General features: G+C 47.5%; 1 non-coding gene across 1 annotated transcript; it reads left to right on the top strand.

Annotated features, from left to right (window-relative positions):
* Positions 1 to 15,914: 15,914 nt before the first annotated feature.
* LOC132828491 (U6 spliceosomal RNA) lies at positions 15,915 to 16,019 on the top strand. Its single transcript, XR_009646132.1, has one exon. It is a non-coding gene; the product is annotated as a U6 spliceosomal RNA (small nuclear RNA).
* The last annotated feature ends 7,618 nt before the right edge of the window (positions 16,020 to 23,637 follow it).

Below are 23,637 nucleotides of genomic sequence, written 5' to 3'. Positions count from 1 at the left end.
GCATATCCTCAGCAGAGTAGGAGGGAGAGTTGAACGTCGATTTTCCTGCCCCTCGGATGCTGCCTGAACTGTTGTGCTTTTCCAGCACCACTCTAATCTAGAATCTGGTTTCCAGCATTTGCAGTCCTTGTTTTTACCTAGTTGAAATGCTGGGCCACAGGGCGATGAGGTTGGTTGGTTTCTCTCCACAGATGCTGCTGGATCTATTGAGCTTTTCCGACCAATTCTGTTTGTTGTTGATGGTTGTAATCGAGAAGCCTTAGTTTGCATGTTCAAATGTCACTGTGACAGGTGATGGAATTTTAAATGCAATTGATTAATGAAAGCAGAATTAAAATATTATCTCAGTCACGGTGACCTACAATTGATTACCTTCTGATTTTGTTAAAACCCACCTGTTTCACTGATCTGCTTTCGGGGGAAAAAAATTTTGTCCTTATATTAAATGGCCTAATGCGATTGCTAACTACTCACAATGGAAACTGGAATGAGCAATTAATGGCTAGTCTTGCCAGTAAAATGCTCATCCTATTAAGGAATGGTTTAAAAATGCAAGGAGAGCACTTAGAATTCCCACCACCTGCAAGTCACACCACACAGCATCCTGGCCTGAAAACTAGGTTGTCATTTGTTTACTGTCGCTGTGTGAGGAAAAAAAGACTTAAAAGCTCCCTCTCTAGACAATGTCTACACCAGATGGTTCTCTACTGCCTTCTCAGAGTTGATTAGGGATGGGCAACAAATATTGACCATGCTATTAGTGTCTATGTCCCTTGAAAGGGTAAGAATAATCATCGCCACTGAAGCTGGATTAGAAATAGCATTCTGTCCCCTACCTGCCAATTTTCTCCCTTTCTTAAAGACATCAACTCCTTCAGGCTCTGGCTGTACATGTGACTTCTTAATGTCAGAACATACACACAAAGTGAGGTTTACTGTCTATGTGAGTGTGAGAGAGAGTTCTAGTGTATGTGAGCATGAGGGTATGTGTGGATGTGGGAGTGAGTGAGCATGTGTGTATGTGTGAGTACACGTGAGTTTATGTGAGAATGTGTGTGCGTGTGCATGAGACTGTGTTGTCTGTGTCTGTCTTGTATTTGTGTGTGTCTTTGCATTTGTGTGTATATATATTTGTGTGTGCCTGTATTCTTGACTGTATATTTGAAAATAATCCTGTGTATTTATCTGTATGTGCTGGATTAGATTAGATTACTTACAGTGTGGAAACAGGCCCTTCGGCCCAACAAATCCACACCGACCCGCCGAAGCGCAACCCACCCATACCCCTACGTTTATACCTTTTACCTAACACTACGGGCAATTCATCCTGGCCAATTCACCTAACCTGCACATCTTTGGACTGTGGGAGGAAACCGGAGCACCCGGAGAAAACCCACACAGACACAGGGAGAATGTGCAAACTCCACACAGACAGTTGCTCAAAGCTGGAATTGACCCTGGGTCCCTGGTGCTGTGAGGCTGCAGTGCTGACTTCTGTGCCACCAGGCTGCCCCACCATACTATCCTTGCAATTCCTGTCTACCAGGGAATAATATATTATGAATAAATGTCAATATTTATTATGAGCTCTGAAGAAAGTAGTCCAGAATAAGAACAGGGGTAGGCCATTTAGCCCCTTGAGCCTGCTCCGATCATGGTTGGTCTCATCTTGGCCTCAACTCCACTTTCCCTGCCTGCTTTCCTCAACCCTTCAACCTGTTGCTAGTTAAAAATCTGCCCATCTCCTCCTTGCATTTGAGATGTTGACTCTATTTCACTGTTCACAGATGCTGCCAGACCTGCTGCAGCAATTTGCTTTCATTTCAGATTTCCAGCAGCTGCAGTATTTTAAGAGTTTATGGCCTGTTTTTGTCTGTTGCCTGAGTCGGGAATTGAACCCGGGTCTCCGGCGCTGTGAGGCAGCAGTGCTGACCACTGTGCCACCGTGCCGCCCGTGTATTTTGTGTTTGTATCTGTGTTCTGGTCTATATATTTGAATATGTGCGGGTGTATTTGTGTGTATATGCATTTGTGTGTGTGTGCGTCTGTGTTCTTGTCTGTATATTTGAAAATATGCCTGTGTATTTGTCTGTATGTGTATTTTGTGTCTGTATCTGTGTTCTGGTCTATATATTTGAATATGTGCCGGCATATTTGTGTGTGTCTGTGTGTGTGGTGGGGGGGTAGGATGGAAAAGAGTGGGGGAGCATGGCACATCGATCAGCAGGTGCAGTCTCAGTACTGAGGGCACTGACCCTCAATCTTAACCAACTGCGCTTCGGCTGTCACATGCTTTTCCGGCAGAAGACCAGCTTAAATAGCAGGAGGATTCCAATTTGCAGTTCGCGTCTCAGAATCACTTAGGCAGCAGAGGAACTTGCTTTAGACGGCTTGCAGTGAAATCTGGGCGCAAAACACCAAGACAGATCAGTTTTGAAGAGCTCAGGCATAAAGGGAATACAGTAACGCTACTTAACTTCAAACACGCCTTGGGTTGGATTTACAAAATATTTTTTTTTTGTTTGCGATTACAGTAATGAAATGAACGCCCGGGATGGTTAGTCTCTGCCGCTGCCTGAGGCATCACTGACACCCTCTGCAGTTTGCAAAAAAACATCAGGTTTGCCCGCAAGCTTGATTACAATCATAATTACTGGAACACAGTCAAGCACATTACAACAGCAATTGGCACCAAACGCTTTTTCCAGAAAAGGAAAACAACCCCTAATTCAGATGTTAAAAGAACCTCCAACACAGAGTTACGTGGATTGCAAACATATCAGGCCACGCAGCACAATAGCATCGGGTGTCACCAACACAGGGACCACTCTCAGGGAGAACGGCTGGGCGCAGTGACAGGTTTCCTCAGTTGGGAAGGGGGTAGGAGCTGAGGGGCAGAGGGTGAGCACAATCAGCATCACTGCAGTACCAAGATATTAGTGTTCTTAGGGGGCAGTGGTCCTGTTCTTACCCCCGAACCAACAGGGTCAGGTTCAAGTCCCATCTGCTCCAGAGGTGTGGGACTATTGAGTTCAACAGTTTCAAATTGTGAACCATTTCTTTCCTTTCTGTTAGCTTGTTATCATGTCCATCCCACTTACTGTCTTTTCAAGTCTGGCAGGAGACACACCATTGTTCTGCCATTCTCAAATTCCCATTGCTTAATGTAAATTACTGACATCTCTTCACCACCAGCACCCTACACCCACAACTCCCACCACCCTCCCAAACTACAGCATAAATACTGCCTCCATCCACACTTCTCCAGCTCTGAAGAAGAGTCAGCTACAGTAGTAATGTTAGCTGGCTCTCTCCGTGGATGCTGCCTGACCCACTGTGATCTCCAGCATTTGTTGTTTTCAGTATAACTCTGGACAGCCTGATTAAAAAATATCTACCAAGAATGCATGAAGGGGAGGTGGTGCCATAGTCCAATCACCTGGAACCTCAGACTCTGATGGGTATGGGGTCATGAGTTCAATCCCAGCTTGGTCACCAGTGAAATGAAAAACAAAGAAAGTTTTAGTTGCAAACGTTTCGTCCCCTGGCTAGGAGACATCATCAGTGCTGTGGAGCCTCCTGCGAAGCGCTTCTTTGATGTTTCTTCGGCCCTCCAAGCCTGAGCCGATCCAAATGTACTGTCTAAACCTGTCGGTCAATTCCTAAGCGTTTGTATCCCTCTGCTCCCCATCCACTCATGCATCTGTCCAGACGCATCTTAAATTAATCTACCGTGCCTGCCTCTACCACCTCTGCTGGAAACATGTTCCAAACACCCACCACCCTCTGTGTGAAATAATAAAAATCTGAAACGGATGTGGTGAGACAGTGGCCACGTCTTCGGATCAGTGATATTGAACACAATGAATTGGGGTTGTAGGTTTGAATCCCACTGTAGGGCAACTGATAAGGGAGGCATGGTGGCTCAGTGGTTAGCACTGCTGCCTCACAGTGCCAGGGACATGGGTTCAGTTCCACCCTGTCTGTGAAGAATTTGCACATTCTTCCTATGTCTGGGTGGGTTTCCTCCCACAGTTCAAAGATGTGCAGCTTAGGTGGATTCTCCATAACAAAATTGTTTGCAGTATTCATGGATTTGCAGGCTGGACAGAGATAGGGTGGGGTGCTCTTTGGGGATTTGGTGCAGACTTGGTGGGGATGAATAGCTGCTTTCTGCACTGTCGGGATTCTATGAAAGTTATCTTCAATGAAAACTTGGAAGGAAAAATGTGGCAGTGTTCTTATCTCTGGAGACCTGAATTCAAATCCCACATGCTCCAGAGGCATGTGTCATAACGTATCTGAACAGGTCAATTAAAAATATCTGGTAGTGCAGTGATAGTGCCCCAATCTCTGAGTCAGGGGGCCTCAGTTCAACTCTTAGCCTCTCCAGAGATGAGCAATAACATATAAGAAAAAGAAATCGCTAGAGAATCTCAGAAGGTCTGGCAGCAACTTTGTTTTCTCGTCACAGATGCTGCCTGACCCGCTGAGTTTCTGAAGCAATTGCTGTTTTTGTTTGTTTCCGATCTCCAGCATCCACAGTTTGGTGTTTTAATCTGCAATAACATCCGCAGCAGGTTGGTTTCAAAATCTGTACCGAGCACATGGAAAGTGGAATAGCTTTGGCAGCAATTGCTTTGAATTGATGGAGATAATCTGCTTGACCTGGGACCAGGGCAATATAAACCATCGAAGGAGTAGCTGAGCAGAATGAGACAGTGAAGCATGTTGAAGAATGTGAGGTGGACCTTCGAGGAATGGAGAATTTTGCCACTTTTATTTTGTATCCAGTATCAATGTCAGACACAGCCCGAACAATCAAAAATAGAAGATTTCCTGCACCTACTGTATTGCCTAAGCCTGGAAAACTACTCTGTGCTCAAGCAGAAGCACTTTCCATTTTGCACACTTTCTGTTCTTAACCATTCACTTCCACCACTCTGGTTTGCTGTGTGTTCTCTGTACAGTACCCTGAAAAAGCCACTGAGGATTCTGCAACTGCACCTCACAAACCCACCACCTCAGGCAGCAGGTATATAGAATACTGCATCAGATGCTATCCTAACTGGGCAAAGTACCAAACGTTTATCCTTCAGCTCTGAGTCAATATTCCTGGTGTTCCCTTCTGAATAGACCAGTCCCCCAAGGAGTTGTTAGCCTAATGGTATCATCATTATGAGTAATCCAGGAGACAAGGGTTCCAATCCTGCTGTAGCAGATGCTAGAATATGAACTCAAGGGGAAAGTTAAAGAAAAACTGAAATAACAAGTCTAAGAGTGATCATGAAATTATTGTCGGGGGGAAATCCCATGTCCAGAGTGTGGTGCTGGAAATGCACAGCAGGTCAGGCAGCATCCAAGGAGCAAAAGATTTGATACATTGGGTATAAGTCCTTTATTAGGAATGTTGGGGAGGCCAAGGGTGCTGAGAGATAAATGGCAGGGTGCTGGGGATGGGAGGAAGGTAGCTGGGAATGCGAAAGGTAAATGAAGGTGGGGTGATGGTGATAGGTTGGAGCGGAGGGTGGAGCAGATAGGTGGGAAGGAAGATGGACAGATAGGACAGGTCAAGAGGGCGGTGCCAAGTTGGAGGGTTGGATGTGGGATAAGGTGGGGTGAGGGGAAATCAGGAAACTGGTGAAATCCACATTGATGCCATGTGGTTGGAGGGTCCCAATGTGGAAGATGAGGCATTCTTCCTCCAGGCATCGGGTGGCGATGGAGGAAGCCCAGGGCTTACATGTTCTTGGTGGAGTGGGAGGGAGAGTTGAAGTGTTTGGCCACAGGGCAGTGGAGTTGTTTAGTGCGTATGTGTCAAAGGTGTTCTCTGAAACATTCTGAAAGTTGGCATCTTGTCTCCCCAATGTAGAGGAGACCACACCAAGAACAACAGACACAGTAGATAAGGTGTGTGTAGGTGCAGGAAAATCTCTATTGTTCAACAAGGTTACCCATGGTAGATTGGTTAGGAAGGTTAGATCTCATGGAATACAGGGAGAACTAGCTATTTGGATACAAAACTGGCTTGAAGGTAGAAGACAGAGGGTGGTGGTGGAGGGTTGTTTTTCAGCGTGGAATGGAGTGCCACAAGGATTGGTGCTGGGTCTACTACTTTTCTTCATTTATATAAATGATTTGGATGTGAGCATAAGAGGTGTAGTCAGTAAGTTTGCAGATGACACCAAAATTGGAGCTGTAGTGGACAGCAAAGAAGGTTTCCTCAGATCACAATGGGATCTTGATCAAATGGGTCAATGGGCTAACAAGTGGCAGATGGAGTTTAATTGAGATAAATGCAAGGTGCTGCATTTTGGGAAAGCAAATCTTAGCAGGACTTATACACTTAATGTTAAGTTCCTATGGTGTGTTGCTAAACAAAGAGATCTTGGAGTGCAGGTTCATAACTCCTTGAAAGTAAAGTTGAAGGTAGATAGGATAGTGAAGAAGGCGTTTGGTATGCTTTCCTTTATTGGTCAGAGTACTGAGTACAGGGGTTGGGAGGTCATGTTGTGGCTGTCCAGGACATTGGTTAGGCCAGTTTTGGAATATTGTCTGCAATTCTGGTCTCCTTTTTATGGGAAGGATGTTGTGAAACTTGAAAGGGTTCAGAAAAGATTTACAAGGATGTTGCGAGGGTTGGAGGATTTGAGCTATAGGAAGAGGCTGAACAGGCCGGGACTGTTTTCCCTGGAGCGTCGAATGCTGAGGGGTGACGTCATAGAGGTTTACAAAATTATGAGGAGCATGGATAGAATAAGTAGACAAAGTCTTTTCCCTGAGGTCGGGGAGTTCAGAACTAGAGGGCATAGGTTTAGGGTGAGAGAGGAAAGATATAAAAGAGACCCAAGGGGCAACTTTTTCCCCCAGAGGGTGGTACGTGTATGGAATGAGCTGCCAGAAGAAGTGGTGGAGGCTGGTACAATTGCAACATTTAATAGGCATTTGGATGGGTGTGTGAATAGGAAGGTTTTGGAGGGATATGGGCCAGGTGCTGGCAGGTGGGACTAGATTGGGTTGGGATATCTGGTTGGCATGGACATGTTGGACCGAAGGGTCTGTTTCCGTGTCATATATCTTTATCACTCTGTGACTCTATGTGAAAATATCCTTTGGGACCTTGGATGAAGGTGAGGGGGATGTTGTGGGCGCAGGTTGTACACTTCTTGCCATGGCAGGGGAAGGTGCCAGGATTGGAGGGTGAGTTAATGGGGGCGTGAACCCAAAAGGGAGTTTTGGAGGGAATAGTCTCTGCTGAATGCAGATAGGGATGGGGATGGAAATATATCTCTGGTGGTGGGGTCAGTTTGTAGGTGGCAGAAGTGGCAGAGGATGATGCGTTGTATGGTGGGGGCCGGGGCACCGAAAATCATGGAGGTGGTGTAGGGCGTGGGTGATGTTTCGAATGTATGTGGGGGGATGCTGGACCAAGGGGTCAGGATGGTGTCAAGGTATATGGAGAGAAGTTTGGTTTTTGTTGAGTTTTGTTACAGATTTGGACCCACAATGCTCTGACTCAAAAGTAGATGTTTACTGAACTACATCAGTCCCATGTACTGAGTACAAGGCAAGATTCAGAGGACAATAGACAATAGACAATGGACAATAGATACAGGAGTAGGCCATTCTGCCCTTCAAGCCTGCACCACCATTCAATATGATCATGGCTGATCATCCTTAATCAGTATCCTGTTCCTGCCTTATCTCCATAACCCTTGATTCCACAATCCTTGAGAGCCCTATCCAACTCTTTCTTAAATGAATCCAGAGATTGGGCTTCCACTGCCCTCTGGGGCAGAGCATTCCACACAGCCACCACTCTCTGGGTGAAGAAGTTTCTCCTCATCTCTGTCCTAAATGTTCTACCCCGTATTTTTAAGGCTGTGTCCTCTGGTTCGGGACTCACCCATCAGTGGTAACATGTTTCCTGCCTCCAGAGTGTCCAATCCTTTAATAATCTTATATGTCTCAATCATATCCCCTCTCAGTCTTCTAAACTCAAGGACACAGTTCTTGAAGGGTCTTTGAACAAGACAAAGTTACCAAGATGACACTGCAATATAAGAATGGCTACTTGAGGGAGCAAATTGCCCCTGTGTAATCCCTCACTGTCTTCACCCGAATACTCAAGCGCACTGGAGGAAAACAAATTCTTTTGTTATTGACATGGTGACTATGACTCAAAGAGTTTTCCGATAAATACTTCCCCAAGACATTAGGGACTTATATATAGTTTCGAAAAACTAATTTTATCTTTGTACAGCTAATAAAATGTCACTGTCATGCAGCAGCCCGTATGAGATAAAGACATAACTTGAAGGCTTTTTACGATATCAATTGTCAAAAGCAAAACAAGCCTATTAAGAACAAGCAGCCACACAGTTACTGTCACAAGCGCAGTGCTACAATTCATCAAGTGGGATACTGGGAGGGGAGGAGGCTGAGATTAACCTATTGAAGTTTGTTAAGCAAGTGTGCAAACACACCCTCCCACACATCACCATGCAGAGATAAACATCTGCACTCCCTTCAGTACACAGACATAATGACTCAAACATACAGGATCAATACAACATTATATTTCTCTTCCCACTGCTGCACACATCATGATCCAGGCTCCTGAAGCCAGAAGAGTATACTGGTGAGCACTATCACTCACAGTGCTTTCTCGTCCCTCCTTTACTCATTATGCAAATTCTGAAGATGAGTCATTTCAGAATTGGAACGTTAACTCTGTTTCTCTCTCCACAGATACTGTCTGACCTGCTGAGTTTCTTTCGCACTTACTGTTTCTATTTATTTATATAGCCACTTCCACAAGGCATCCCAAAGTGCTTCACAGCTCATTAAATACCTTCCAAAGTGTAGTCACTGCTGTAATTAAGATAAACTCAAATTACTTTATACACAGCATGTTCCCACAAACAAATGCAATACTGACAAGCGAACCTGCTCATTGACAGATAAATATTGGCCGTGATATTACGGATAATTTCTCTGCTTGCTATGTGATCTTTAAGTTCCATCTATGAGGGTGGGCTGAATCCTAGTTTACCATCTAAAAATATGGCACCTTTAACAGTGCAGCACTCCTTCAGGACTGCTGCATTTATGCAGCTAATAAAATATTCTACAAAAGTAAAAGAAAACTTCAAAAAATGTTAAACAACTGTTGTGAAGAACAGTCTTGCCAGACCCGCAATGTTAACTCTGTTTCCCTCTGCACAGGCCAGTTGGGCTTCTGCAACATTCTCTGTAATTGTTTGGTATAACAATGTGCTTTGGGGGAATTTAAAATAAATAACATGGGCATCATTGCCCATCCCTAGCTGCCCTTGGGAAGGCGGTAACCAGCCTTCTTGACCATTTTGTTATTGGCTGCCAAGCATCACACCAGCATCACACCAGCATCACACCAGTGGCCGCACTTGAAAACAAAGCACTCAACTGCTTGTGAAACATTGTGGGACACTGGGACTATGAAGATTGTCACATACCAAACCTCTCCTATTTTCCCGATCGTTACCACCTTAGCTCACCATATTTCCGCGCCAGTATAATTCCCATTCAACTTCACTTTTGACACAAAATCCCAATATTTTCATTGTTTGCTGGAGAGACTTCATTAACTTCAGATTGGAGAGGAACAATCCTCCCTGCAACACTTTAACACATCTTAACACAAGTTAGTAAGCAAACACAAATGCACAAACAGCCACATACTTTCAAATGTACAGACGTACATGCAGGCAACATGTACACAGACATCTGTACATTAACATACGGGAATGCACCCATACACACAAGAACCTATATGCATGTTAACCTATATATCCACACATTTAGCATGTAACTATTTACAATAACAAGCATACATATTTGTGTGTGTGTATGTGAAGTGTACCAATGTACGCTTGGATACCATACAGTTGCCAATCTATCTGTGTGGGACCCTCTGTTAATATAAACCCTGCACATTTGCGCACACAAATGAAAATGTACAGACAAATGCACTCACAGCACTGGCTAACTGAATGGAGAATGATATAGAACGAGAGGAGGCCAATTGGCCCATCAAGCCAATGGACAGCTGTTTGCCAAACTAGCCCCACCTTTCTCACTCCTTCACCACCTAGCCCTACTGTTCTTCCAGAACGAACATAATTCCTTTTGAAAGTTACTTCTGAATCTGTTTCCTTCACCCTTTCAGATGGGGGTTCCAGAGCTTAGGAAATGGGGACTATATATATGTACTCAGCCTCCCAACGTTAAGCACCTACCCGCCCATACAGACATACCCAGACACTGACACATCATGTGCATGTGCTGCCCACACGCTCCATCACCACATTGGTCAGAATCAGCCTGGCACAGTGACTGAGCAGCGGGATAGTCCTACATAGACAGTAGGGAAACACAATCATCCTCTCTCTCTCACACACACACACACATAAGAATACACACCCGCACACCAGCTTGCGCAATCAGCCACCTACACACAGACACACACAATGCAAGTGCCCACATCTATCCACACACCAATTTATCAGTGAATGCAGACACACTGTCCTAGAGACACCCACCCACACACACCATGAAGCCAGCCTCACACAGCACAAACTCACGAATATCTTATCCACACGCTCGGTGGATAGTAAAACGCGACAGTTAAAACAAAAAAAAGCATCGGTTCCATAGCTCAGGGGTCGCGAGTTCAAATCTCGCTGGGGCCTATTCACAAAATCCGTTTGTTGTATATTGTCAAAATGACAAATATAAGCGACTCTACTCTGAAAACAACTTAATTAAGACTAACGATGCATTAGAAAAAAGCTACAGTTTGCACATCACTCCCTCCCATTTCCCTTGTCCTATCTAAAAGCCCCCTGAGACCACCCCTCCTTGTAGCACCTTGCAAAGATTTGAATTTCCTTTGGATAGATCCAAAGGGCACTGTTCTGTTCTACAAGACCCCCAGATTGTTACAAGTCACGGGTTCTTGTTCAGAGAGTTGCTCTCTCTCTCTCTTCCCTGTGATGCATAATATATTATCTTTGCATCTTATTCAGGGAGCCCCCTCGCGTAGTCATCCCGTAAGAGATGGAGGGAGAGAGAGAGAGAGACGTTCTTTTGACCCTCACCATTCCTGCAGTGTTATTCAGTGACAGCCCGGGCTGACACAGTTAAATAGTACACTGGGGGCTGGAGAAAGCTGCTGAAGGATGGCACTGAACCTGGGGTTTCTCAGCTGGACACTTAGACCTTCCTACACTGCGATAAAAATAAAAGACTCCGTCAGATGTGAGTGGACGCATCCCCAGTGGAGTGAAAGTAGCTCCACAAACCCACTTCTGTTAAAACGCTTTGATTAGCCCCCTTTCACATCCTTCCATTCACAAAACATTGGGCATTCGTACACCTGTTTCAATCCGATGCAAGAAAACATACTTATCCCTTGCCTGGGTTATTCCAATCCAGGCTCCCCACTATGAACACCCCCAACACAAGCATGAGATGTTTTTTCCGGGCCACTCACCGTGAGGGTTTCCTTGCTCAGAGATGGAGCATCGCTCTAAGTCATTGCTCACGCTGGATCGCAGTCCGGAGCCGGCACATTCTGCTGTTTTCTCCCACACACTGACGAATTATTCTGACCATCCTTCAGAGGGAGCCTGACTGGTTCCAGGATTCATTTGTCCTTCCTTTCCTCTCTGTCTCTCCTCCCTCCCTCCCCCTGACTGAGCAATGAGCTGTGAGCATCTGCAATGTTCCCCTCCCCAGCCCCTTGCCCACTCAGTCTCTCTCTCTCTCTCTCTCCCTCAGTGTGTCTGAGGCAGGCAGGGAGCCGCAGCTCTCTCACCCCCTCACTGCCCACAGCCCATAGGCTGCTCCAGGCAAAGGGGCTGTCACTACTCGCCAACACCGATTGGCTGTGTCTGTGGGTCCTCCGCAGAGTGCGACGGGGAGGGGGAGGAGGAGGGAGAGGGGAAGGGATGGTGGAGGAAGGAGGGATGGAGGTGGAGGGGATGGGGATGGAGGGAGGGAGGGAGGGAGGGGAAGGAATGCTGGAGGAGGGAGGAAGAGGGGAAGGGATGCTGGAGGAGGGAGGAAGAGGGGAAGGGATGATGGAGGAAGGAGGGAGGGAGGGGAAGGAATGCTGGAGGAGGGAAGGAGAGGGGAAGGGATGCTGGAGGAGGGAGGAAGAGGGGAAGGGATGATGGAGGAAGGAGGGATGGAGAGAGGAGGAAGGGATGGAGGGAAGGACTGCTGGAGGAGGGAGGGTGGAGGAAGGAGGGAGATGGATGGAGGAGGAGGAAGGGATGGACAGAAGGAGGGGAAGGGTTGCTGGAGGAGGGAGGGAAGGAGGGAGAGGGGAAGGGATGCTGGAGGAGGGAGGGAGAGGGGAAGGGATGCTGGAGGAGGGAGGGAGAGGGGAAGGGATGCTGGAGGGAGGGAGAGGGGAAGGGATGCTGGAGGAGGTAAGGGATGGTGGAGGAAGGAGGGATGGAGGGGAAGGGATGGTGGAGGAGGGAGGGAAGGAGGGAGAAGGGAAGAGATGGAGGAGGAGGAAGGGATGGAGAGAAGGATGGGGAGGGGAAAGAGGGAGGGATGAGGAACTGGTAGGAGTGGAGGAAGAAGGGAAGCGATGATGAAGAAGGAGGGTTAAGGAGGAGGGAGGGATGGATCGAAGGAGGCAAAAAAGGAAAGGATGGTGGAGAAATTAGGAGGAGGAAGGAATGGAGGAAGAGGGGAAGGGTGAGGAGGGAGTGATAGGGAAGAGGTTGAAGATGAGAAGGTATCAAGGGGGGTGGAAGGGAGGAGGGGATGAGGGAAATGGATGTGGGAGAAGGCAAAGGGATGAAGCGGAGGAGAAAATGGGGAAGGAGTAGGAAGAAGGGAATTGAAGGTGGGAAGGGGGCAACAGCCAGGAGGGGAAAGAGGGAGAGGTTTGGGAGAAGAAGGTGGGTAGAGGAGGGAAGGCAGTGAGAGAGGAGAGAAAAGAGAGGGGCAACAGAAGAGAGAGGGCAAGAAAGAATATAGGGAGAGGAAAGGAAGGAGGCGGTGGGAGAAAGGATGGAATGGATGGAGGGAAAGTGAGTGAGGAGGGTGGGAGGAAGGATAAGCATCAAATGGAAAATAAGTGGGGAGGGAAGGGGAGATCAAGTGGTGTGAAGAAGGATGGGGAGTAGAAGGGAAGAGTGAGGGAGTGATGGGGAAGGAGGAAGGGCAGGGGATGGTGTGTGAGTGATGGCAAATGAGGACGGAGGAGTGGAGGGAGGAAGAGGTGTTGAAGGAAAAGGAGTGGGGCAAGGAGGAGGAATGGTGAGAGAGGACGGAGGGATGGGAGGGAGGAAGCTGGAATAGAGGGTGAGGTAGGAAAGGGAGCTGGAGGAAAAAAGGTAGGGTGGGAGAATAGTGTGGAGGCAGAGAACAGAAAAGTGCAGGGAAGGGAATAGGAGAGGGCGGAATGGGAGGGCGAAGAGATGTAGGAGAGTAGAAGGGGAATAAGGGGTGGTGGGTGGAGGGAAAGGCTATTGAAGTGAGAGAGGGAGAGAGAGAGTGAGAAGGGAAGTGGGCAAGAGGAAAGGACAGAGAGAGGCAGGAAGGATGTGAATGTAAAGAAGAGAGGGAGTGGGTGGAGGAAATTTGAAGGTGCAGAAAGGGGGATGGGGGAAGAAAGTGGGAAAAGGAGACAGTAGGAGAAGGGACTATTGGTGCAAGAAGGACAGACAATAGTGGATGTGAGAGCTAGCACGAAGGTGGAGAAGATGAGTGAGAATAAATGATGGGTGGTCTAGGAGTGGGAGGGAGGGAGGGAAGAAGAGAGAGGCTGGGAGGATACAGAAGGAGAGGGGAGAGAGTGAGTGATTGGGCAAAGATGATCACACGCTCTTCCCCGAGCGTTATTAATTAAACAAAAAACCTTCAAGCAGTCAATAATTGATGTGGATTCTAATATTATTTTGTTCTCACCACCAAGACCAACCTAACTTGCATCTTTCCCACAACATATTCTGGTGGTGTCGTCTGGGGAGCCATGGTGGCATGGGCAATGCCATTGGGTTAGCAAGAGTGACTGAGGCCAACATTCTGGGGACATGAGTTCATGACAGGTGGTGAAATCCGAATTTAGAAAAATCTGAAGTGAGAGAAAACCATTCTAAATGTTGTTGGCTCACAGATACCCTTTAGGGATCTTTGCCAAGACTATATGTGACTCCTTGCCGACGGTATTATGGTTCACTCTTAACAGCTATTTGGGTAATTAGGGTTTGTCAATGAAACCTGGCCCTAGCCAGTAATACCTGTGTCCCATCAACATAAGGAAATTCCAAAACCAATTCAATTCCCCATGAAGGCACATCTATCAATGCTGGAACATCTGCACTTGGGGATGTGTAAGATGCTCAAATTGGATGATAGCAGTAATAACTCAGGACTGTAACATCGATGGAGGTATGGACTGCAGAGTCAACTGAGGGATTCTTTTAGAATTAGAATCCCTAATGTGTGGAAGCAGGTGCTTTGGCCCAACAAGTGGACACCGACCCTCTGAAGAGTATCCCACGCAAACTCATTACATTTACCCCGACTCATGCACCTAACCTACACATCCCTGAACACTATGGGCAATTTCCCATGGCCAATTCAAATAACCTGCATATCTTTGGACTGTGGGAGGAACTGGAGTACCTGAAGGAAACCCACACAGACACAGGGAGAATGTGCAAACTCCATGCACAATCATGCGAGGCTGGAATCAAATTTGGGTCCCTGGAGCTGTGAGGCAGCAGTGCTAACCACTGAGCCGCCATGCAAAGATGATCATTTTAAAATTACAGTGGAGCCAGAGTGGGAACCAGTGCAGGTCCATGAGCTCATGGGTAAATCGGACTTGCTGCGAGATGAAGTGTAGGCTGGATTATGAATGTTGTCAAGTTTATGCAGAGTGAAAAAAGGGGAGGCTGGTCAGCAGGGTGTTGGAATAATTGCATTTCGTGGTGACAAAAGAAAGTTTTGCAATTACACTGATGAGCACAACCTGGCCAGGCAGAAGGCCATTTTCTTTTTGTTGTAGACCTTCCCTGACCGGGAATTGATTTAGCTCAGTTGGCCGGATTGTCTGATTACAGAGCAGTGTGACACCAACAGTGTGGGTTCAGTTCCCATCACTGGTTTGAGGTTACCATGAAGGATTCTCCTTCTCAATCTCTTCCCTCTCCTGAGGTCTGGTGGCCCTCAGGTTAAATCACCACCAGTTGTTTCTTTCTAATGAGAGTGCAGCCCCTATGGTCTGGTAAAACTACAGTGACATGCCAACAACTTTCCTGACCCTTCAACATCTCAAGGTGTTCCACAGCACCCAAAATCCTTTGAAGTATTGTAACCTAGGAGAGACAGCAGCCAATTTGGTCACAACAAGGTCCCTTAAGCAGCAATGTGATGATGACCAGGTAATCTATGTTGCTGATGTTGATTGAGGGATGTATGTAAGCCAGAACATTGGGGATTACTCTCATTATGTTTTCTGAAGTAATGATCCTTTATGTTCAGTGGGAAGGACTAATAGGGAGCTCAATTCAACTCCTGCACATTTGATACAATTTCCAGCAACGATTGACTATTGGCGAAAGAAAGACACCCTCCCTAAATTGCATTTTAACAAATTGTCCTGTTAGTGCAAAATGAAAAGCTTCAACAAAATGCGTCTTTTCCAGAAACACTCATGCTCTGTAAAATTATTTCCTGAGATGCCCATGTACCTGCCTATCAGCTATTGTCCACCCTAAGTGCCAAAGAGACAGTTAAGAGTTAATCAAGTTGCTGGAGGTCTGGAGTCATGCATAGGTCAGGCTGCATTAGAAATACCTTCACACAAGGATGTTAGCGCACCACATGGTCTTTTCTCATAAACAATCTTGGCAGCACATTGACTAAAATTGCAATGACATGGAGAAGATTGGGAATGGCCCCTGCACAAGGAGGACTCACACTTTTGTGAAGTGATCCACATTAGGAGAAGTGAGGGTCTAGTGGTATTATCAATCAACTATTAATCTAGAGATGGTGGAAGTGGGTACTGCTGATGCTAGGGATTAGAGTCAAGATTAGAGTGGTGCTGGAAAAGCACAGCAGGCCAGTCAGCATCCGAGGAGCAGGAAAATCGATGTTTCGGGCAAAAGCCCTTCAGCAGGTGAGGTGAATTCATGGGTCGATTTTCCTGCCCCTCGGATGCTGCCTGACCTGTTGTGCATTTCCAGCACCACTCCAATCTAGACTATTAACCTCTAGATCCAGGTAATGTTCCTGGGAACCTGTTTTCAAACCCTGTCATGGCAGATGGTGGAATTTAAATTCAGCAGAAGGCTGGAATTAAGAGTCTAATCAAAACGATGAATTCATTGTTAGGGGAAAAATGAGGGCCCTCTTGTGTCATAGTGCCCCTACTTCCGAAGTAGAAAGCCTGGGTTCAAGTCCCATCTGCTCCCAAGGTGTGTATTAATATTTCTAAACAGGTTGATTAGCAAAATAGGTTAAGTTTAAGAAACACAATTGCAGTCAGTTATATGGAAGACACTAGGCTAGTCTTTTTTTTAAATTCTAGAATTTTAATTTTGATCAAATTCAAATTTCATCACCTGCCATGTTAGGATTTGAACTCATGTCCCCAGAGTAAAGCACTGAGCTTCAAGATTACTAGCACAGTGACATGATCAGTAAACCACTGCCTCCCCACAGCCTAGGCTGCCACATGACTATTTCCAACAGTCCTGGCCAGCATCTCTTGTGTTTGTGTTTTAATAAGATTTATTTTATCAGTGTTTCCGCCTCACTAATCTTTACAGTTATGTAAGCAGGTTTTGCCAAAGTATCTTACCTGAAAGTCGGTACTTCTGACAGAGCAGCATTCCCATCCATCTGCACGAGAGACTTTGGATTTGTGCTCAACTTCTGGAATGGGCCATGAACCCAAACATGAGAGGGTTACCAGGTAGATCAAGGCTGGTGTTCAAACAGAGACACTGAGGACATTTCAAGCAGAAGATGAACTGAAGGCAGCACTGGGTTACAAAATCCACAGAATTAAGCCATAAAAGTAGAAGGCAGTGGGGTTGAAATGTAGGTCAGTCTTTAATCATTTGAAAGAGAAATGAGTGAGCTCATTCTTCAGACGTGCTCCGTGTTTCCAACACTTTTATCCTAGGTACAGCAGCAGTGATGGTTTTTGTCTTTATCTCCAAAGGTCTCAGGAAGCTCTCTAAATGGAATAAAAGTCTCATTGCTTTTGCTGCCGTTTCACTCACATTCATTCAGAGAAACATAGAGCCGTACAGCACAGAAACAGACCCTTTGGTCCAACCCGTCCATGTCGACCAGATATCCCAACCCAATCTAGTCCCACCTGCCAGCACCCGGCCCATATCCCTCCAAACCCTTCCTATTCATATACCCATCCAGATGTCTTTTAAATGCTGCCATTGTACCAGCCTCCACCACATCCTCTGGCAGCTCATTCCATACACGTACCACCCTCTGCATGAAAACGTTGCCCCTTAGGTCTCTTTTATATCTTTTCCCTCTCACCCTAAAGCTATGCCCTCTAGTTCTGGACTCGCCGACCACAGGGAAAAGACTTTGTCTCTTTGTCCTACCCATACCCCACATGATTTTATAAACCTCTATAAGGTCACCCCTCAGCCTCCGATGCTCCAGCGAAAACAGCCCCAGCCTGTTCAATCTCTCCCTATAGCTCAAATCCTCCAACCCTGGCAACATCCTTGTAAATCTTTGCTGCACACTTTCACATTTCACAACATCTTTCCGATAGGAAGGAGACCAGAATTACACACAATATTTCAAAAGTGGCCTAACCAACGTCCTGTACAGCCACAACATGACCTCCCAACTCCTGTACTCAATACTCTGACCAATAAAGGAAAGCATACCAAACGCCTTCTTCACTATCCTATCTACCTGCAACTCCACTTTCAAGGAGCTATGAACCTGCACTCCAAGGTCTCTTTGTTCAGCAACACTCCCTAGGACCTTACCATTAAGTGTATAATTCCTGCTAAGATTTGCTTTCCCAAAATGCAGCACCTCGCATTTATCTGAATTAAACTCCATCTGTCACTTCTCAGCCCATTGACCCATCTGGTCCGGATCGTGTTGTAATCTGAGGTAACCTTCTTCGCTGTCCACTACACCTCCAAATTTGGTGTCATCTGCAAACTTACTAACTGTACCTCTTATGCTCACTTCCATATCATTTATATCATTTATATAAATGACAAAAAGTAGTGGATGCAGCACCGATCCTTGTGGCACTCCACTAGTCACAAGCCTCCAGTATGTAAAACAACCCTCCACCACCACCCAGTGCCAGCGTTGAACTGGGGTGTACAGAGATAAAAACAATGACTGCAGATGCTGGAAACCAGATTCTGGATCAGTGGTGCTGGAAGAGCACAGCAGTTCAGGCAGCATCCGAGGAGGTGTACAGAGTCAGAAGTCACATGACATCAGGTTATAGTCCAACAAGTTTAATTGAAATCACAAGCTTTCAGAGCACTGCTCCAAAGGTTTGTGATTTCAAATAAACATGCTGAGTTATGGCCTGGTGTTGTGTGACTTCTGTTGATAATCAAACAGGAATTTCCTAAGTGGATGGATTGAGTAAGTTGGCCTGTACCCATTGCAATTTAGAATAACGAGAGACGACCTTATTGAAACATTTATGATTGTTCGTGGACTTGACAGGATAGATGCAGAAATGTTTTTATCACCCCATCCCCACTGCCCTGCCACCAGCTGCGGCAGACCCATCTCGTTGCCACTGGGCCTATCTCATCAACACCACCGTTGCTGCCAATGCTGGATCCCGTGCTGATCCCACACTTACCATGCAACCAAGAGACCCCAACTCTACTGCAGTGCCAATGCCAGGAATCCCCTCTCTGGGCCTACTGCAACCAGGAGACCCTGCTCTGGGCCTACTGCAACCAGGAGTCTCTGCTCTGGTCCTACAGCAACCAGGAGTCCCTGCTCTGGGCCTACAGCAACCAGGAGTCCCCGCTCTGGGCCTACAGCAACCAGGAGTCCCCGCTCTGGGCCTACAGCAACCAGGAGTCCCCGCTCTGGGCCTACAGCAACCAGGAGTCCCCGCTCTGGGCCTACAGCAACCAGGAGTCCCCTCTCTGGGCCTACTGCAACCAGGAGACCCTGCTCTGGGCCAACAGCAACCAGGAGTCCCTGCTCTGGGCCTACTGTAACTAGGAGTCCCTGCTCTGGGCCTACTGCAACCAGGAGTCCCTGCTCTGGGCCTACAGCAACCAGGAGTCCCTGCTCTGGGCCTACTGTAACTAGGAGACCCCGCTCTGGGCCTACTGCAACCAGGAGACCCTGCTCTGGGCCTACAGCAACCAGGAGTCCCCACTTTGGGCCTACTGCAATCAGGAGTCCCTGCTCTGGGCCTACTGCAACCAGGAGACCCCGCTCTGGGCCTACTGCAACCAGGAGTCCCTGCTCTGGGCCAACAGCAACCAGGAGTCCCTGCTCTGGGCCTACTGCAACCAGGAGTGCCCGCTCTGGGCCTACAGCAACCAGGAGTCCCCGCTCTGGGCCTACTGCAACCAGGAGCCCCTGCTCTGGGCCTACTGCAACCAGGAGTGCCCGCTCTGGGCCTACAGCAACCAGGAGTCCCCGCTCTGGGCCTACTGCAACCAGGAGCCCCTGCTCTGGGCCTACTGCAACCAGGAGTGCCCGCTCTGGGCCTACAGCAACCAGGAGTCCCCGCTCTGGGCCTACTGCAACCAGGAGCCCCTGCTCTGGGCCTACAGCAACCAGGAGCCCCTGCTCTGGGCCTACAGCAACCAGGAGCCCCTGCTCTGGGCCTACTGCAAGGAGTTGGGCTTCACTGCCCAACAAGGCCACCGCCACCATAAAAGCAAATTACTGCAGATGCTGGAATCTGAAACCAAAAGAGAAAATGCTGCAAAATCTCAGCAGGTCTTGAAACATCTGTAAGGAGAGAAAAGAGCTGACATTTCAAATCTAACTGACCCTTTGTCAAAGCTAAAAAAAGGGGAGAAATAAAGAGGTATTTATACGAGGCTGAGAGAAAGTGAGCCATGACTCCAGAAGCAAAGGTAACAATAAAGAGCTGATAATGACAGTGCATAGAGAGATTATAGGGAGATTAGGAGCTGTGAGTGACCAGGGCTGAAGCCAGTGCTGTGTGACAAAATATGTGGGCGATGGGGGGGAAGGGGTGAAGCAGGGGCAAGATGGAAAACAGGGGAGAAGGGTAGCAAAGTGGAAAGAAGAGAGAAAAAGATGGTGAGAGAATGGGGAGAGAGAGAAAGAGATAATCAAAAAATAAGAATACAGAACAGTGAAAAAAAACTTAAAAATAAATAAAATAAATGAAATAAAATTATCTGAAGTTGTTGAATTCAATGTTGAGACCGGCAGGCTGTAACATGCCTAGTTGGAAGATGAGATGCTGCTCCTCCAGTCTGCGTTGAGCTTCACTGGAACATTGCAGCAGGCCAAGGACAGACATGTGGCCATGGGAGCAGGGTTGGGTGTTGAAGTGGCAACTGAAAATGTGTTGCTGGTCAAAGCACAGCAGGCCAGGCAGCATCTCAGGAATAGAGAATTCGACGTTTCGAGCATAAGCCCTTCATCAGGAATGAGAGAGAGTAGCCAAGCAGGCTAAGATAAAAGGTAGGGAGGAGGGACTTGGGGGAGGGGCGATGGAGGTGGGATAGGTGGAAGGAGGTCAAGGTGAGGGTGATAGGCCGGAGTGGGGTGGGGGCGGAGAGGTCAGGAAGAGGATTGCAGGTTAGGAGGGCGGTGCTGAGTTGGGGGAACTGACTGAGACAAGGTGGGGGGAGGGGAAATGAGGAAACTGGAGAAATCTGAATTCATACCTTGTGGTTGGAGGGTTCCCAGGCGGAAGATGAGGCGCTCCTCCTCCAGCCGTCGTGTTGTTATGTTCTGCCGGTGGAGGAGTCCAAGGACCTGCATGTCCTCGGTGGAGTGGGAGGGAGAGTTAAAGTGTTGAGCCACGGGGTGGTTGGGTTGGTTGGTCCGGGCGTCCCTGAGGTGTTCTCTGAAGCGTTCCGCAAGTAAGCGGCCTGTCTCACCAATATAGAGGAGGCCACATCGGGTGCAGCGGATGCAATAGATGATGTGTGTGGAGGTACAGGTGAACTTGTGGCGGATATGGAAGGATCCCTTGGGGCCTTGGAGGGAAGTGAGTGTGGAGGTGTGGGCGCAAGTTTTACATTTCCTGCGGTTGCAGGGGAAGGTGCCGGGGTGGAGGTTGGGTTGGTGGGGGGTGTGAATCTGACGAGGGAGTCACGAAGGGAGTGGTCCTTGCGGAACGCTGATAGGGGAGGGGAGGGAAATATATCCTTGGTGGTGGGGTCCGTTTGGAGGTGGCGGAAATGACGGCGGATGATACGTTGTATGCCGAGGTTGGTGGGGTGGTAGGTGAGAAAGTGGCAAGCCATGGGAAGGTCTGGGACCTGATTGTGTACAGACCGAAGGTGCTCAGCAAAGTGATCACCCAATAGAGGAGACTACATTGGGAGCGATGAATGCAATTGACCAAAACGCAAGAGGTACAAGTGAAATGCTGCTTAATCTGAAATGAGTGTCTGGGGCCTTGGATGGTGAGCATGGAAGAGGTAAAGGGGCAGGTGTTGCACCTTCTGCGATTGCATGGGAAGGTGCCGTGTGTGATGGGACAGGTGTTAGGTGTGATGGAGGAATGGACTAGGTTGTCCTGGAGGGAACGATCTCTGCGGAATGCAGACAGGGGGAAGGAAGGGAAGATGTGTTTAATGTTGGCGTCGTGTTGGAGTTGGCGAAAATGGGGGACGATTATTCTTTGCCTGTGAAGGCTGGTGGGTGAAAAGTGAGAACAAGAGACAAGGGTCGTGGCACGGGAGATGGACCGCACGCTGTCAAGAGCCCTGTCAACAACTGTAGGTGGGAAGCCACAGTTGGAGAAGAAGGAGCACATAGTAAGAGCACCACTTTGTAAAGTGGCCTCATCGGAACAAATGCAGCAGAGGCAAAGGAGCTGAGAGAAAGGGATAGAGCCCCCCCATCCCCCTCATATTTTGTCACACAGCACTGGCTTCAGCCTTGGCCATTCACAGCTCCTAACCTCCCTATGCACTGTCATTATCATCTCTTTATTGCTACCTTTGCTTCTGGAGCCATGATTCACCTTCTCTCAGCCTCGTATAAATATCTCCCTATTTCTCCCCTTTTTTTAGCTTTGACAAAGGGTCAGTTAGACTCGAAACATCAGCTCTTTTCTCTCTTTACAGATGCTGCCAGACCTGCTGAGATTTTGCAGCATTTTCTCTTTTGGTTTCAGGCCACCGCCACTGTCTTACCAAAAGTCCCATACTGGCTGCCCTCCTCGGAGATGTCATCTTGAAAAGCCTGTCGCTGCTGCCTCTGATCGCTGGAGGAGTTTTGCCACCAGCCCCAAAAGCTAGGCGTACATCCCTGCTGCCATTGCGTCTGGACACCTTTCAACTCCCCACAGGTTCTGGTATTTCCAATCCAATGCTAGTTGATCAGATTAGATTCCCTACAGTGTGGAAACAGGCCCTTTGGCCCAACAAGTCCACACCGACCCCCGCAGAGTAATCCACCCAGACTCATTCCCTTAACCTATAAGTACCCCTGGCTAATGCACCTAACACTATGGTGCAATTTAGCATGGCCAATTCACCTAACCTGCACATTTTTGGATTGTGGGAGGAAACCGGAGCACCTGGAGGAAACCCATGCACACACAGGGAAAACGTGCAAGCTCTACACAGACAGTCACCCAAGGCCAGAATTGAACCCAGGTCCCTGGCACTGCAAGGCAGCAGTGCTAGCCACTGAGCCACCGTGCTGCACCACAGTTCCAGCACATTCCTGCACAGTGAACCATAGAATTATTCTCCCTCGCTTGATCCTGTCAGACCCACTGTTTCGCTCTGAGTTATCAAAGACATCCTTAGAAATTCTTCCCCTTGCAAAATTCATTTCCAAGACAATTAGAATCACATTGGGCTTGTATCCAGGCAGCAATACGGGAGGGCAACACTCTCTTTCATCTTGGAACTAAATAGACAATTTAAACATTAGCTTTGCAACCTGATCTTCTCAGCTCTTTTCTAAGACATTAGAAATTCACAAGCGATCCATTCGTGCATAGGCTGCTTCAATTGTCTCCAACACCTTGCATTTTCTTCCAATAAAGCAAACTCAGTCTTCCTCTGATCTCTAACAATCAAACCCATCAGAATTGAAAGAAGGTGACATCACCTCTTTTATCTTACTTCAAATTGAAGACCCAGTCTCAAAACATGACAAGAAATCCAGAGATGTTACAAGTGGCAATTTAGCCAAGATGCTGGGAGTACTTGGTGCTTCAAGCTGTGTCAAGTGAGAAAACAAGAGAAAACATCACCTCTCAATGAGTTGGACTGAAGGGCCCGTTTCCGTGCTGTTTGACTCTATGTGCAGGGTAGGTGGATTGGCCATGCTAAATTGCTCATAGTGTCCTGGGATGTGTACGTTGGGTGGATTAGCCACGGGAAATGCAAGGTTATAGTA

This window comes from Hemiscyllium ocellatum, chromosome 26 (assembly GCF_020745735.1).
Source record: "Hemiscyllium ocellatum isolate sHemOce1 chromosome 26, sHemOce1.pat.X.cur, whole genome shotgun sequence".
Lineage (NCBI taxonomy): Eukaryota > Metazoa > Chordata > Chondrichthyes > Orectolobiformes > Hemiscylliidae > Hemiscyllium > Hemiscyllium ocellatum.
This window is presented reverse-complemented; position numbering and strand designations above follow the sequence as displayed.